This window comes from Myotis davidii, unplaced genomic scaffold (assembly GCF_000327345.1).
Source record: "Myotis davidii unplaced genomic scaffold, ASM32734v1 scaffold71, whole genome shotgun sequence".
NCBI lineage: Eukaryota > Metazoa > Chordata > Mammalia > Chiroptera > Vespertilionidae > Myotis > Myotis davidii.
This window is the reverse complement of record NW_006283588.1, coordinates 1,338,748-1,353,112: the sequence shown is the minus strand read 5'-3', so window position 1 is coordinate 1,353,112 and position 14,365 is coordinate 1,338,748.

Here is a 14,365-nt window from a genome sequence, read left to right as displayed (position 1 = left end):
ATGTAATAATTTATTATTATTTAATCATAAGTATGTTATGTAAGTAAACATATTTACAAAATAATATCTTGTGTTGAATAGTTTGAAAATGTGCCTTTTCTTTCTCTGGATATGTCCATTTGATAAGCATGTTCATTGTTATTTAAATCTTATTAATTTTATTTGTATTTTATTATTGGGAGGTGTATATTAAAATTTTCCCCTAAATAATTTTTAAATTTTTTCTTATAGTTCTAATATGTTTTACTCATAAATATTTACTACCTATTAGCTAGATTCTAGTTTAAAATTGTTACATTTCTTAGTGAGGTTGAACCATTTGTGACGATGCAATAACCCTTTTAATACTCGTCGTTCATTTTTTCACTAACAACTGTTTCCTTACAATAGTGTAGTCACTTCAGTTTTCATTTGTTAGTATTTGTCTGGTTTATCATTATCCTTTTACTACCACCCTTTCTTCATTCTTTAGTTTTAGATGTAGCTTAAGCTTATAGATAGACCTGATGTATTCACTCTAATGATCTCTCATAATTGAGAAATTAAGTCCATTTATACTTACAGAGATTGTTGAAATTTTGGCATTAATTTCTACTGTCTCATATCTAGCTAATTTATTCCTCTGTTTTTCTTTACCTTTCCTCACATATTTTTGTTGATTGGGTTTTTTAATTTTATTTTTCTTTATTCACTTAGAAACTGCATGTCCTCTTTTTCCTAATCCACTGCTCCTTTGGCCATAGAAGCTTTACCCACTCAATTTATAGCTGATCCAGATTTATTTTACTTGTTTTATGTGTTTATGTGTATAAACTCAGGTATGCATTTGCCTTTTTAATTTTTATTTTACCCACCATATTTAGATTGTTATTTCTCACTGGGAGGGTTTTTCTTCCTTAGCAATCCATAACATAGGCAGAAATAAAAAATCTCGTGACTCAGTGATTGAGTGTTGACGTATGAACTGGGAGGTCATGGTTCAATTCCCAGTCAGGGCACATGCCTGGGTTGTGGGCTCGATCTCCAGTGTGGGGCGTGCAGGAGGCAGCCAATCAATGATTCTCATCATTGATGTTTCTCTCTCTCTCTCCCTCTCCCTTTCTCTCTGAAATCAATAAAAATATATTTTTTAAAAGAAAATCTCCACCATGTACTCCCTTTCCTGTTAACAGTCCCTTCAAAATCATCCCTTGAATAATGTGGGAGATAGCCTCCATCTAAGGATAATGGATATTTTTAATAATTATTAAAAAACAGAGAAGGGAAACTTATTGCTGATATCAATAATCAAAGTTTATGTAAAGGAACAGTTCTCTAAAATATGTTCTACTCCGTGTTTTCCAATAGTGATCACAATACCTTCTTGTAGACCTTAATTCTCAACAGTCAACAATGGAGTGTCCTATGATCCTTCAAAAGTTCCATCTCTCACTTATGTTATATGGAGAAACAGGTAGAGCAATTGCATGTATTGCTCTGAAAAATCACTTTTAGAAACTGTCATTAAATTTCAGGGCATAGATTGATGATATTTTCTCCACTTTGCCACATTTACAGTATGTCAACCTGCTACTGTCATCCAACAGTTCGAAATCTGTTCTTGGAGAGTTGATGATGGGGACAGATACATTTAGCTACCACCAAAGTGTCATTTGTTGTTGCTTGGAGGAGAGCCACCTAACTCACTCTAGAGACTGTGATATGAGCAAAAACCATGTTTATATTAATCCACTGAGATTTGGCAGTATTTTGAAACCATCAGTTGTCTAACCTGGCTTATACAGTGACACAGTCTTTCAACAGCCACCTTGTACCTTAAACCTCCAAAAAACACAGTCATTGCTGGTTGCTTTTATGCTAAATATCTCCACATGGTAATTATACTAGTGGAGATGTGTTTTCAGTGAAATATTTTATATTATTTAGCTTTTTAATTTGTATTCTTTCGGTAAAATTTCTTCAAGCTAAATATATCCTTTTTTGGACAAAACTATGTTTAGAGTCAGACGTATTTTTTAGTTTATTTGTATGTTAAGGAAAGAAACGCTCTTGGTTCCATTACCTTGCTCTGATTTATCAATAGCTTAAATTAAATTATTTTCAATGTGTAAGTAAAGCCAATTTCATTATTTTAAGTGGTATTTAATATGTATCTAAGTGTTCAATCATTTATTATCTTAAGACATTAGACAAAAGTGCTTAAAAATGTAAGGGAAGGCTATGTAAGAGATCAACTTTAAAATATCTAGTCCGATAACTAATTTTACTTCTTAACAGCTAGATAAAAATTAGATTTACTTTAAATAAAAAAATGCATGAAAATGTCCTGCTTATCTAATTATAGCCTAATTATTCTGTAATTAGAATTTTAGGTGAATTCAGAAAGAAACAAAGAATTTTTTAAAAAAATAATGATTAATCCATTAAGCTCCTGATGCAGACCTTCCATTTGAGAGCCCTTGAGATTCTAAGAAGGAATGAGTGAGCTTTTTCCTGCCCTGGACTAGGTAAGGGTACAACTTATACCACATATTTCTCCAAATGAAACTGTTTACCTCGGTACCAAGGTGATGATTAGAAACTCTATATGCCTACCAAACTTGAGCTCAGTTTTACAATAGTAGGATGTAAAATCCATAGCACTTAATTCCATGATACTTTGTAGGTAAAACTGCACAGATGGCACTTGTGCTAGCTTTTTTAGAAATCCTGTTTTTAATAGCAAACAAAAGCATTGAGTTCAGTTAGCCTATTAATACACCAGACTGCTAACCCATCTAGATGATTACCTGCATGTACAATAAGAGTATGTCAAAGGAGAGCCATATGTTTTTCAGACAGAACATTCATTCCCTTGGAAGCATGTAGATCATAGATTTTGTCATGCTACAATGGCTATGATATACCCATAAATTATAGTAAATAGTAACAAAAATATATAAATATCTGGGCATAAATTATATATTACTATATAAAATATTTGTATGTATAATAACTTATAGTTATGTATATGCATATTATTACTAATATAATTATTTATATGCATACATAATAACTATTATTACATATTTACATAAAATACTATCACTTATTGGGTAGGTGGTATATGTCAGGAATATTCCTTCAAGAGTATTCTCATTTTATATGAGTAAACTGAGTCTGTAAATTTAAAAGGATTAATAAATTGCCCAAGGTAACATCATTAGTTAATAGCAGAACTAAAATGTAATATTGCTTCCACAGTGGGTACATTTTCCACAAAAATACAGTCTGGTTTCCCAACTATTTGATAAACCTCTATGGTAAAATTTCATATTTTATATTTTGTTTACACGGAATTTCAGTACTTTTGGTAAATATACTAATCCTATCCCAAATGGCTGGAAAGAAAAATACCACTATTGTTATTGTTATTTTTGTTCCAGAAACTGGTGGCTCAGGTTTTCTGGGAGATTATATATTAAACAACTTCAAGAAAGAAATGTAAACCTGCCTCCTAGCAGAAAAAATCTTAAGCAGGGAGTCCCATCTGGTGCAACAGCCAACACTGGCTATGGCCGATCCATTATCAGTTTTCTTCTTTCGCCTGATCATACCACTAGCAGAAAGTACGTAGTTTTTAGATATGGAAGGGGTCAATCCTTGAGCCCCAGGCCATGAGTCAGGAGTACTGGAAGCCAATTCTCGAACTTCTTTCCTCTTGAGAAGGGGTTGGACTCAGTCAAGTCTTATGGATGGAACCTCCAGAAAGTCTTTGCTTTTCTACTGCGGACGTCATTTCCGGACATGTTGCAGTCATATTACGGGTGTGCAGATGGTACCATTCTAAGAAGGCTGCACAGAAGGTGGAGAGAACCCTTAAAGCTGCTTGATAAAATTGCTTAATCTTCCTCAGCTCAGTTTTCCGATAAACAGGTCAAAAATGGTGATGCCTAATTATTTTAAATGGATCAATACCATACAAAATCAATAAAATATATTTTTTAAAAAATGGTGATGCCTAATTATTTTAAATGGGTCAATACCATACGCACATAGGAAGTGATAGCCTTGCATATTTAAAGAACTTCAAAATGCTTATTTTATATGCTTACTTTTCTTTATTCATTTAACATTTTAACCAAAAGAGCACTAAAATTAATCAGGAGTTGTCTGTGCCCATGTTAGAATATTAGAATTAAAAGCAAACCTTTGCATTCACTCTTCGACCTTGGGGCTTTCTAAATATGTCCCTCTAGGGCAGTGACGGTGAACCTATGATACGCGAACTCATTTTTTTTCTTTGTTAAATGGCATTTAAATATATAAAATAAATATCAAAATATAAGTCTTTGTTTTACTATGGTTGCAAATATCAAAAATTTTTATATGTGTCACGGCACCAGAGTTCAGTTAGGGTTTTTCAAAATGCTGGCACGCCGGCTCAAAAGGTTCACCATCACTGCTCTAGGGCCTCAATATATAAAATAAGGTTATTTTCATGCACAATGTCTCCTTTCTGCCTGCTTACACTCATGACAAGGAAAATGTCATTTGTCCCTTTCCTCCAATACCAACTTGGCCCTCTCTACCTGGGGGCTGGCGAGGGTGGAGGAACAGGTATTAGAAGTAGGGAGAATAACTGGTTAAGTAAAGAACCAAGGATATTTTTAAGACATAAGGTATAGAGATTGGGGTAAAGGAAATACATTTTAATATGCAGATAACTCTTTAAATCCATTTTTTAAAATATCATTAATCCTGTGGCTTAATCCGGAAGGAGCAAAGAAGGTAATCAGCATAATAGGCTTTACTTTAACCTTTGGACACAGAGGGCTTCTACCAAAGCCAGCACCGTGGGGAAAGCGCTCTGGCGTTCTTTCTCATGAAGGAAAGATAAAGACACAATAAAAGTGCCTGTAATTCTGAAACACGTTAGAATAAAGATGCTGTGAAAGGCACATTGTCATTTCGAGTGTCTCCGCACTCAGAGGACAGGTTTTGGCAGATGTAAAATGAGGCTCCTGCCAGGTGAATGTGTTACTTAAGAAGTCCTTGCCTTTTCTATCACACTGCGCGCCGCATCAGAAGTTAGAAGGACAGCTGCTGACCACGCCAAAAGGTTTTCCATTTTCAACGAAAAAGGATTATTTTAAGAATTCAATTTTCTCTAACAGAAAACAGTCTACCTACAAAATGGAGTAAGATGATTTGATTAACATCTAACTATACCTTGGCCACTAATGGATCCAGTGTTTGTTAACCAGAGTTAAATTCAGAAAATGCTGCTGCCAGATTAAAACTCCCTAAAGGAGCAGAAAGAAAATATATGTGTGTAATCCATTTATACCAAGAGAAATGACCTGGGGCAGTAATGTTATTTTCTATTAAGGGAATCAGGAAAGTGGATGGAAACCAGTTAGACAGTAATTTAATATAAGCACAACACAGAACTCAGAAAGGAACAAATTTATTCCTTTACTGAAGAATAGTCAAATGGTATCTTGTATTTGATCTGAGAAAATAACTTTCAAAGCCTAGATTGTAGTTATCTTATGAATATTACTGCAAAGGTCACTGAGAAGTACTTTCCAAAATCAATGTAAAGGTCATACTTCCTCTTTAGTGATTAGAAAAGTTGTTAGAAAGCCATCATCTTAACTTTCATTTTTACATTAAAAAAAAAGGCAACTAAATAAGATTTGTGAGTTTTACTACGCATCAAATATCTGTACAATGCATTAATAAACATGAGATCCCAGGATAGAAAGTCTCCAAAATGACTTTTTAGATATTTACATTACATGTTTATATTTAAATTTCTTATCAGAAATCATGTGTCATAAATTTGATGATTCAGAAAAAACACCTACATCCACTTCTATATAAAAGTCTGTGTGTGTGCATGTGAGTTCAATGTTCCCAGGTGCTTCTGGACCTCAGGGCTATGCAGTGGAGTGCCAAGCTCAAGCGGCAGTTCTCTGCGCCCCTGCCCTGTTTTCTTCACTTGCAGCTCAGCACCGGGCGAAAGGACTGGCAAGCAATACCAGCAGCGAGGACCAGGGAGCAAAGCTGACAGGAAATCTGCTAAGTTCTACTTAAAGAAATATTACTGCACTGCTTACAGGTGTTCAAATGCCCCCAAAGCTCCAAATACTCCCTTATTGAGACCTTATTGGGAGGAAAGTATGATGTTCTTTCAAACATTTATATTCATATTGTTTCCATTTGCAAACGAAGTATTATAAAAGTATACTTTTGTTCATATATATGTGTGTGTGTGTGTGTGTGTGTGTATGTGTGTGTGTATTGTTATTGATTTCAGAGAGGAAGGGAGAGGGAGAGGGAGATAGAAACATCAATGATAAGAGAGAATCATTAATCAGCTGCCTCTTGCACACCCTCTACTGAGGATTGAACCTGAAACCTGGGCATGTGCCCTTGACCAGAATTTAACCCAGAACCCTTTAGTCCCTAGGCCGACGCTCTATCCACTGAGCTAAACCAACTAGAGCTAAAAGTACACGTTTAATAATGGCTTTTAAAAAGAAACATTCAATATCCACTTTTAAGCAATAAAAATATTTATTTGTCTAATAACTACATTGCATCTGTCTAGTGACTGAATGTCTTCCTCAGTATCAGAATGAGAGTCTGGGTACAAGCCCTTTCACATCCAGAGAACAGAGGCAAGGATGTGGAGAAAAGGAGCCCCTGTGCACTGTTGGTGGACCCCTGGACATGCTGGGGTTGGACCCCAACACAGCAGCATGGAATTACCTCAAAATATTAAAAATGGAACTACCTATGATCCAGAGTTTCTACTTCCAGGAATTTATCTGAAGAAACCAGACACACTAATGGGAAAGAATATATGCACCCCTATGTTCATTGCTGTATTCCCCTGGACATGCTGGGGTTGGACCCCAACACAGCAGCATGGAATTACCTCAAAATATTAAAAATGGAACTACCTATGATCCAGAGTTTCTACTTCCAGGAATTTATCTGAAGAAACCAGACACACTAATGGGAAAGAATATATGCACCCCTATGTTCATTGCTGCATTTATGACAACAGCCAAGATTTGGAAGCAGCCCAAGTGTCCATCACAGATGACTGGATAAAAAGCTGTGGTACATTTACATAATGGAATACTACTCAGCCATAAAAAAGGAAATCTTACCCTTGCGGCAGCATAGATTTAACTGGAGAGTATTATGCCAAGTGAAATAAACCAGTCAGAGAAAGACAAGTACCGTATTGTTTTACTCATATGTGGACTCTAATGAACAAAATGAACTAACAAGCAAAATAGAGACAGACACATAGATAGAGAGCAGACTGTCAGCTGTTGGGGGAGGGGAGTTGAAGGACTGAATGGGGTGGTGAGAAAGAACCCATAGACACAGACAGCTTTGTGGTAATTCCAGGGGAGGAGGATGGATGGGGGGGATGGAGAAGGGTATAGGGAGGATAAATGGTGATGGAAGGAGATCTGACTTGGAGTGGTGAACACACAACTCAAATAGATAGAGAGCAGACTGTCAGCTGTTGGGGGAGGGGAGTTGAAGGACTGAATGGGGTGGTGAGAAAGAACCCATAGACACAGACAGCTTTGTGGTAATTCCAGGGGAGGAGGATGGATGGGGGGGATGGAGAAGGGTATAGGGAGGATAAATGGTGATGGAAGGAGATCTGACTTGGAGTGGTGAACACACAATGCAATGTACAGAGGATATGTTGTAGAATTGTGCATCTGAAACCTATATAATTTTGTTAACCTGTGTAATTTATTTATTCCAATAAATTCAATAAAAAGAAAAAAAACATCAACAAAAAGAAAGAAAAATTAAGGCAAGGTAAGAAGGCCATAATGAAGTGTATATTTGACATTTCTGTTGATAGTTAAGGAAGATTCCATAGTTAAACTACCATCTGAATTGAGACCTAAATGCACAGAAACCCATCTGGGGCAGAGTATTCTAGGAGGGTAATCAGGAGGTCCTGGTTCCTGAGGGAGTAGTGCCACTGACCCCTTTGAGGAAAGGTAGGAAGGCCAGTCTGCCTAGAGTTCAAGGAGCATGGGGGTCAGTGGAAGAGAAGGGGTAAGTGTTAAGTAAGGGCAGAGAGTTGGAATGAGGAGCCAGTCTTTTTCTAGAGCGTTGTCAAGAGTTTCTTTTGTTCTGAATTAGGTTGGAAGTTATTAGAGAATTTTCAGAATGACTTAGGATGATGTTATTGGGGAATGACATGATCTGACTTGTGTTTTAAAAGGATTGGTCAGCCCTGGCAGTGTGTGGCTTAGTGGTTGAGCATCAACCTAAGAACCAGGAGGTCATGGTTCAATTCCCAGTCAGGGCACATGCCTGGGCTGTGGGCTCAATCCCCAGTAGGGGGAGGGGGCATGCAGGGGGCAGTTGATAGATGATTCTCTCTCATCGTTGATGTTTCTATCTCTCTCTTACTCTCCTTTTCTCTCTATGAAATCAATAAAAACACATTTTTTTAAAAAAGTATCAGCCAGGCTGCTGTACAGAGGACAAGTTATAGGGCATCAGAGTAGAAAAGGGGAAGCTGGTTGGGAAGGTTAACTGATAGTTATGCTAGGGCAATCGTGGTTGAAGTGGTGAGAAGTTGTTAGATTCTAGATAAGGAATTAAAAAAAGTGGAGAGCATTGGGTGAAGAATGTGTCAGAATAAGTTGGGAGATCTGTGCAAAAGGGAAAAACATTTCTGGAAAATGCAGCTCTCAGGCATAATCAAGCAATGCTCTCTGATTTGTAACACAATCTGAGATGTGTGAGGTTGTATACAATTTTTGTGAAACCATGATGCATAAGAAGTCATAATATTAAAAAAAGACATCTAACGGATAAAACTGTCCTGAGTTGAATAAGGTGGGCTCCAAAACTAGTGAGCCCCCAGTGTCATCAATAACACTTGCCAGGCAGAGGCCACGTGGATTGTGTCAGGGGGCTTCCCTGCGTCATAGGCCAGAGACGACACTGCTCTCAGTTAAGCCTTCTTATGACTTTTCATCCCAATCGAGAAAAATGAGAAGGCATAACTACACAATGGAAAAACTTCAAAGAAATGAAAGCTCCATCTTATTTTTACATAATCCTTGTTTCAAAATAGCCTCCATATCATAAACTCAGTGAACTATATGTCATTTCCCTCTACTGATGCATGAATACACCCACAGTAGATGGTACATACAGAACTAGGGTCAACAAATGGAGAATGGTTTCATTGTCTCCAGTAGCATTCCCTTATTGGAAACAGTCCCTTGGGAATTCATTACTGAACACAAGTCCCACCCCTTGAAACTGTAATTGCCCTCCCCCCTTTAAACTGCGGCCTCCCTCGCTCAGGATTACCAGATCAGACATTGCCAGGGAACCCATTTGCTCTCCTCAGCTTCAGACCAGCCCAGGTGATTAACCAGGTAAAACTCTTACTTCTCCTTTTGTATTTAATGTCATATAGAATATATATATATGCATTGTGATGCAAGAGGTTTGCATGTTAATATGTTTCTGAAAATATAGTCATCATACTTTATGCAAGAAATAAAGTTCTATAAGTAGATCAAAATGCCTATGATTAAATGTGCATAGAAACTTGAGATGCTTAGTGTTACTTTATGACATGAACTAAAGTTGTATTCATCAAAAATGGTGTCATGCTTTCCTTGTGGAAACGGGAATTTTTAACCAAAATTGGTAATTGCAATGCTGTGTCATATAATTGTTTGGAAAGAGGATTTCTGCTAAGTAGGTCAAAGTGAAAATATTTGTTCGTGTAAGGCAGAAGATGCTATTTGGGATTTGCGTCTTCATTTTTGTTTCCACCTCCATTTTGTTATTGAACAATTTCAGTACAGAAATTATGAGATTTTCATTGCTTTTTGAAGTAATGTTCATGGATGTGTATAGTTATTTTGATTAGAAGAGATCATGTATAGCGTTCTTTTAAACAGAATTTGATCAAAATTTATTAAATAAATCATTTACCTTTTCTGACAATTAGCTAATGCACCAAATAGATCCAAGCAAACCCAGAGAAGCATGTTATCAAGGTGATATGGTCTAAAAGCATAGCCTTTAAAAATGCAGAGATGCTTAATCAACAATGTTATCAATGAAATGAACAGTGGCCTTGAGGCTGGGAGTTAATTGAATGAACAGACAGCATGTTTTTTCTTACAACAACCTATAACACTAATGGACAAGCTAATTTTTTTTTCTTCCCTAAAGTAATTGCACAGTCATCCTTAATTTAAAATCACTTGCATTTGCTCAGTTGGCTGTTTTCAAACAGGGCAAAGGTCTTGAACACTTATACTGGGGAGACTTAAACTGTCAGCATGATGTACAGTGTGGGATCTTTTAGCATAAGTAATTACAATTTACTGTGCTTAGTTTTTATGCTATGGTGAATATGTTATCCATTATAGTTTGCAAAAAAAAAAAAAGGTAATATTACTACAAACTAGTCTTGTAAAGCCCTAATAGCGATTTTATTATTTTTCTGTGACTTCTGTTTTGATATCATGTAGGGTATTCTGATAAAATAGTAAAGAAAAAATTAGTGATTCTCGTTAAGCAAACTGTCTGGATTGGCGAATTGTAGATATTAATTACTATTCTAATATTGCCAAGACCCATAAACCAATGAACAATGTTAAAAACATTACATAGAAACGAGTGACCGTGAAACTCAGCATCCTAATGCCAGGATGAGAAAAACCAAGACCATATTTCCATTAGTGTCTCTAACACGAGAATGAATTATAACAAATTAAGCATTAGTATTCATGTTCTTAGTGTTTCTCACTACAATTTGCAGAGTAAGATAATTGTTTACATTTTATTAAACAAAACTGTTCATTCTTTGAATAATTTAATTTATTCGTTGTCAATTTTAATTATCTTAAAAGTTAGCATGTTCACTTTATGTTATATTAACAGGAGTGTTATCAAAGGTATTGCCACCTAAAAACCTAAAGAAATCTTAATTTCTTGTATCCTAAAATAAGTCTACAACCTAACAAAAATATATGTATATATGTAGAAACTGTCTGATGACAAATGGAAAATTACATAAACTACAGATGCTTTTATCTAAACAAATTTTAAATGTAAGGGAGAAGACAAAGTCCTTCCCCCAAAAGCTTCATAGAATTGGAAAGTATTTTATACTAAAGTATTTTATACTAAAAAGCCAAAATTCTGAGAAAATAATAGGAATTTGAAAAGTGCATTTTATTTTTATTGTTTATGCAGTATCCTGGAAATGCCTTTATTTTATCATAACTTTTAAAAAAAATATATGAAGAATTTTGAACATACACAAAAGCAACAGTGTAATGAACTTCTGGGTACCCAGGGCCAAGCATTAACAATGAACACATATGACTAATATGTAGAATCTAATGAACAAATAAACTGATAAACAAAATAGATCCAGAGACATAGAAGTATGGGACAGACTGTTGAAATTTCAGAGGAAATGGGGGTGGCGGGCATGGGAAAAGATTAACCAAGAGTTTATATTGGTACTAGAGGCCTGGTGAACAAAATTCGTGCACTCGAGGGGTGGGGGGGGTGAATTCCTCAGCCCAGCCTGCACCCTCACGCAGTCAGACTAGAGGCCTGGTGAACAAAATTCGTGCACTCGGGGGGTGGGGGGGTGGATTCCTCAGCCCAGCCTGCACCCTCACGCAGTCTGGAAGCCCTCAGGGGATGTCTGACTGACAGCTTAGGCCCACATGGGGAGTGGGCCTAAGCCAGCAGTCAGACATCCTTAGCGCTGCCACAGAGACCGGCCCGGCCCAACTTGCTCAGTTCCAATTGGCCGGACCCCAGCAAAAAGCTAACTTGCCAGTCAGAGTGTCTGCCCCCTGGTGGTCAGTGCACATCATAGCAAACAGTTGAGCAGCCTTAAGCATATCATTAGCATTTTACAGTTTGGTTGGTTGAACGAATGACTGGACAACCAGATACTTAGTATATTAGGCTTTTATTATATAGGCTAACTTGCTCAGTTCCAATTGGCCGGACCCCAGCAAAAAGCTAACTTGCCAGTCAGAGTGTCTGCCCCCTGGTGGTCAGTGCACATCATAGCAAACAGTTGAGCAGCCTTAAGCATATCATTAGCATTTTACAGTTTGGTTGGTTGAACGAATGACTGGACAACCAGATACTTAGTATATTAGGCTTTTATTATATAGGCTATGCATAACCCATAGACACAGACAATAGGATGGTGAAGGCTTGGGGTGGGGGCAGGCTAGAAGAAGTCAATGTTGTGGGGGGAGAGGGACATAGATAATACTTTCAACAATAAAGATTACAAAAAATGAACACATATGGCCAATCCTGTTTCATGCATAGCCCCTTCCATTTGTCCTACTTCCCATGTTATCTTGAAGTAAATCCTAAAGGTTATATCATTTTATCTATAGATATTTCAGTATGCCTTTCTAAAAGAATAAGCTTCCTTAATACACTACACTGCCATTAATCACAGTTTAAAAAAATAAACATCCTTAAAATCATCAAATATACGGTAAATGTATAATTGTTTTGTAGGTTCCTAGATGTCATTTTTTAACAATTTATTTAAATCAGGGTCTATGTAAAGCAATTGACTGATTTTGGGGGATTATTTTTAATCTATAATTTTTCCTTCTCCTTTAATCTCTCCTCCCCTCCCCCATCTCCTTCACTTTGTTGAAAAGAACCTGTATTTTTGTCTTGTAGAATTTCCCATAATCTTGCTGATTGCAGTCCCATGGTGTAGTGGAAGACATGGTATTTGGGTCTAGGGAATTGCTCTGGTTCAGGTTCTATTTCTTGGCCAAGAACTTCAGAGCAGTCCTGGGTTCTCCCATCAGGAGGCACTTAACTTGTGGCTTTCTTTTTATGATGTCAGCAGCCATTGGTGCTCAATGCCATATATATATCTTTTTTAAAATGTAGAAACATAGAGTTGATTTTGAAAATAGTGGACACATTAAACATTCTTGTGGAAAAAAACAACAATCCGAAATGAAACGTGAATATTACTTCTGGGTTACTCAACTAGCAAAATCACTAAAGAGGTGTTGCTGTTTTTTTCCTTATATATGATGCAGTTTCTAGAACATAAAATTATATATAGTGAAATTTAATGTCTCAGATTTCTTAGAAAATGCACACTCCTTTCATTCCTCTATTTCTCTCTCTCTTTTTTCTTGTTCATTCACCCTGTTACTCTAGTTCTTCACTGAATACTTAGCCAAGTTATCCACGCTGCCACCTCACATACTAGGTTTATATTGTTAGCCTGATTATTTTAACAAGTACTTCCTTTGAGTATTAACTCGATTATAGCAATTATGTTTCCAGGAATCAAAAATAGGGCACATAACCTGAAAAATAATTATTTGCCCCATTTCTGGCAATCTGAGAAATATGGCTTGAATGCTAAAATGTCAGCATTTCTTTATAAGTTCTATTATTTATGGGATCACATGAACAGAATATTTTAAGTAATAATTTTCTTAGATAGGAACTTATGTATTAAAGTATAAAATATCATCTGCTTAGTGGCAGATGGGAAATTTGAGCTCAAGAGCTAGTCCAGCCCAGCCGGCATGGCTTAGTGGTTGAGCATTGACCTATGAACCAGGTCACGGTTTGATTGCCGGTCAGGGCACATGCCCAGGTTGCGGGCTCAGTCCCCAGTGTGGGACTTACATGAGGCAGCTGATCGATGATTCTCTCTCATCATTGATGTTTCTCTCTCTTTCTCCCTCTTCCTTCCTCTCTGCAATCAATTATATATATTTAAAAGGGCTAGTTGAAAACCTGATTGCTGGAGTGAAAATATGAGAAGCCAGACCTAGAGCAAAGCTCACCTATTGGTGGATGGCTGAGGATTATATTAGAACTGCTTGGTGCTGTCACACCTATAATAATTTTAAATGGTACAAGGGTTTGCCTTCAGAGGACTTTATGAGACATTAGATGAAAGTATGGAGTGATTTTTAAAAATGTATGAGACCCCAAATACTAGTAAATGAATACGTATATGTTAGGAAGCATTGACCAAGCAAAGAATAAAAAACAACTTAAATTGGGGAAATATCCATGATGATTTTATGAGTATTATATATAAAATGAGTGTATTCCATTTGGAATAGTTATTAAATGAGTTTACACTATAAACAGGAAAATCTATACAAATAAATGTCCTGTTCAGTTGATGCTCATAAAGGTATATGTGTATACAATATAAAAATAAAATTAATGAGAATAAACTTCATTTTGGGTGCTATTTATAGAAATTTCATTATTTCATGCTAAAGTAAGTTTACTTTAAATAAAATAAGAA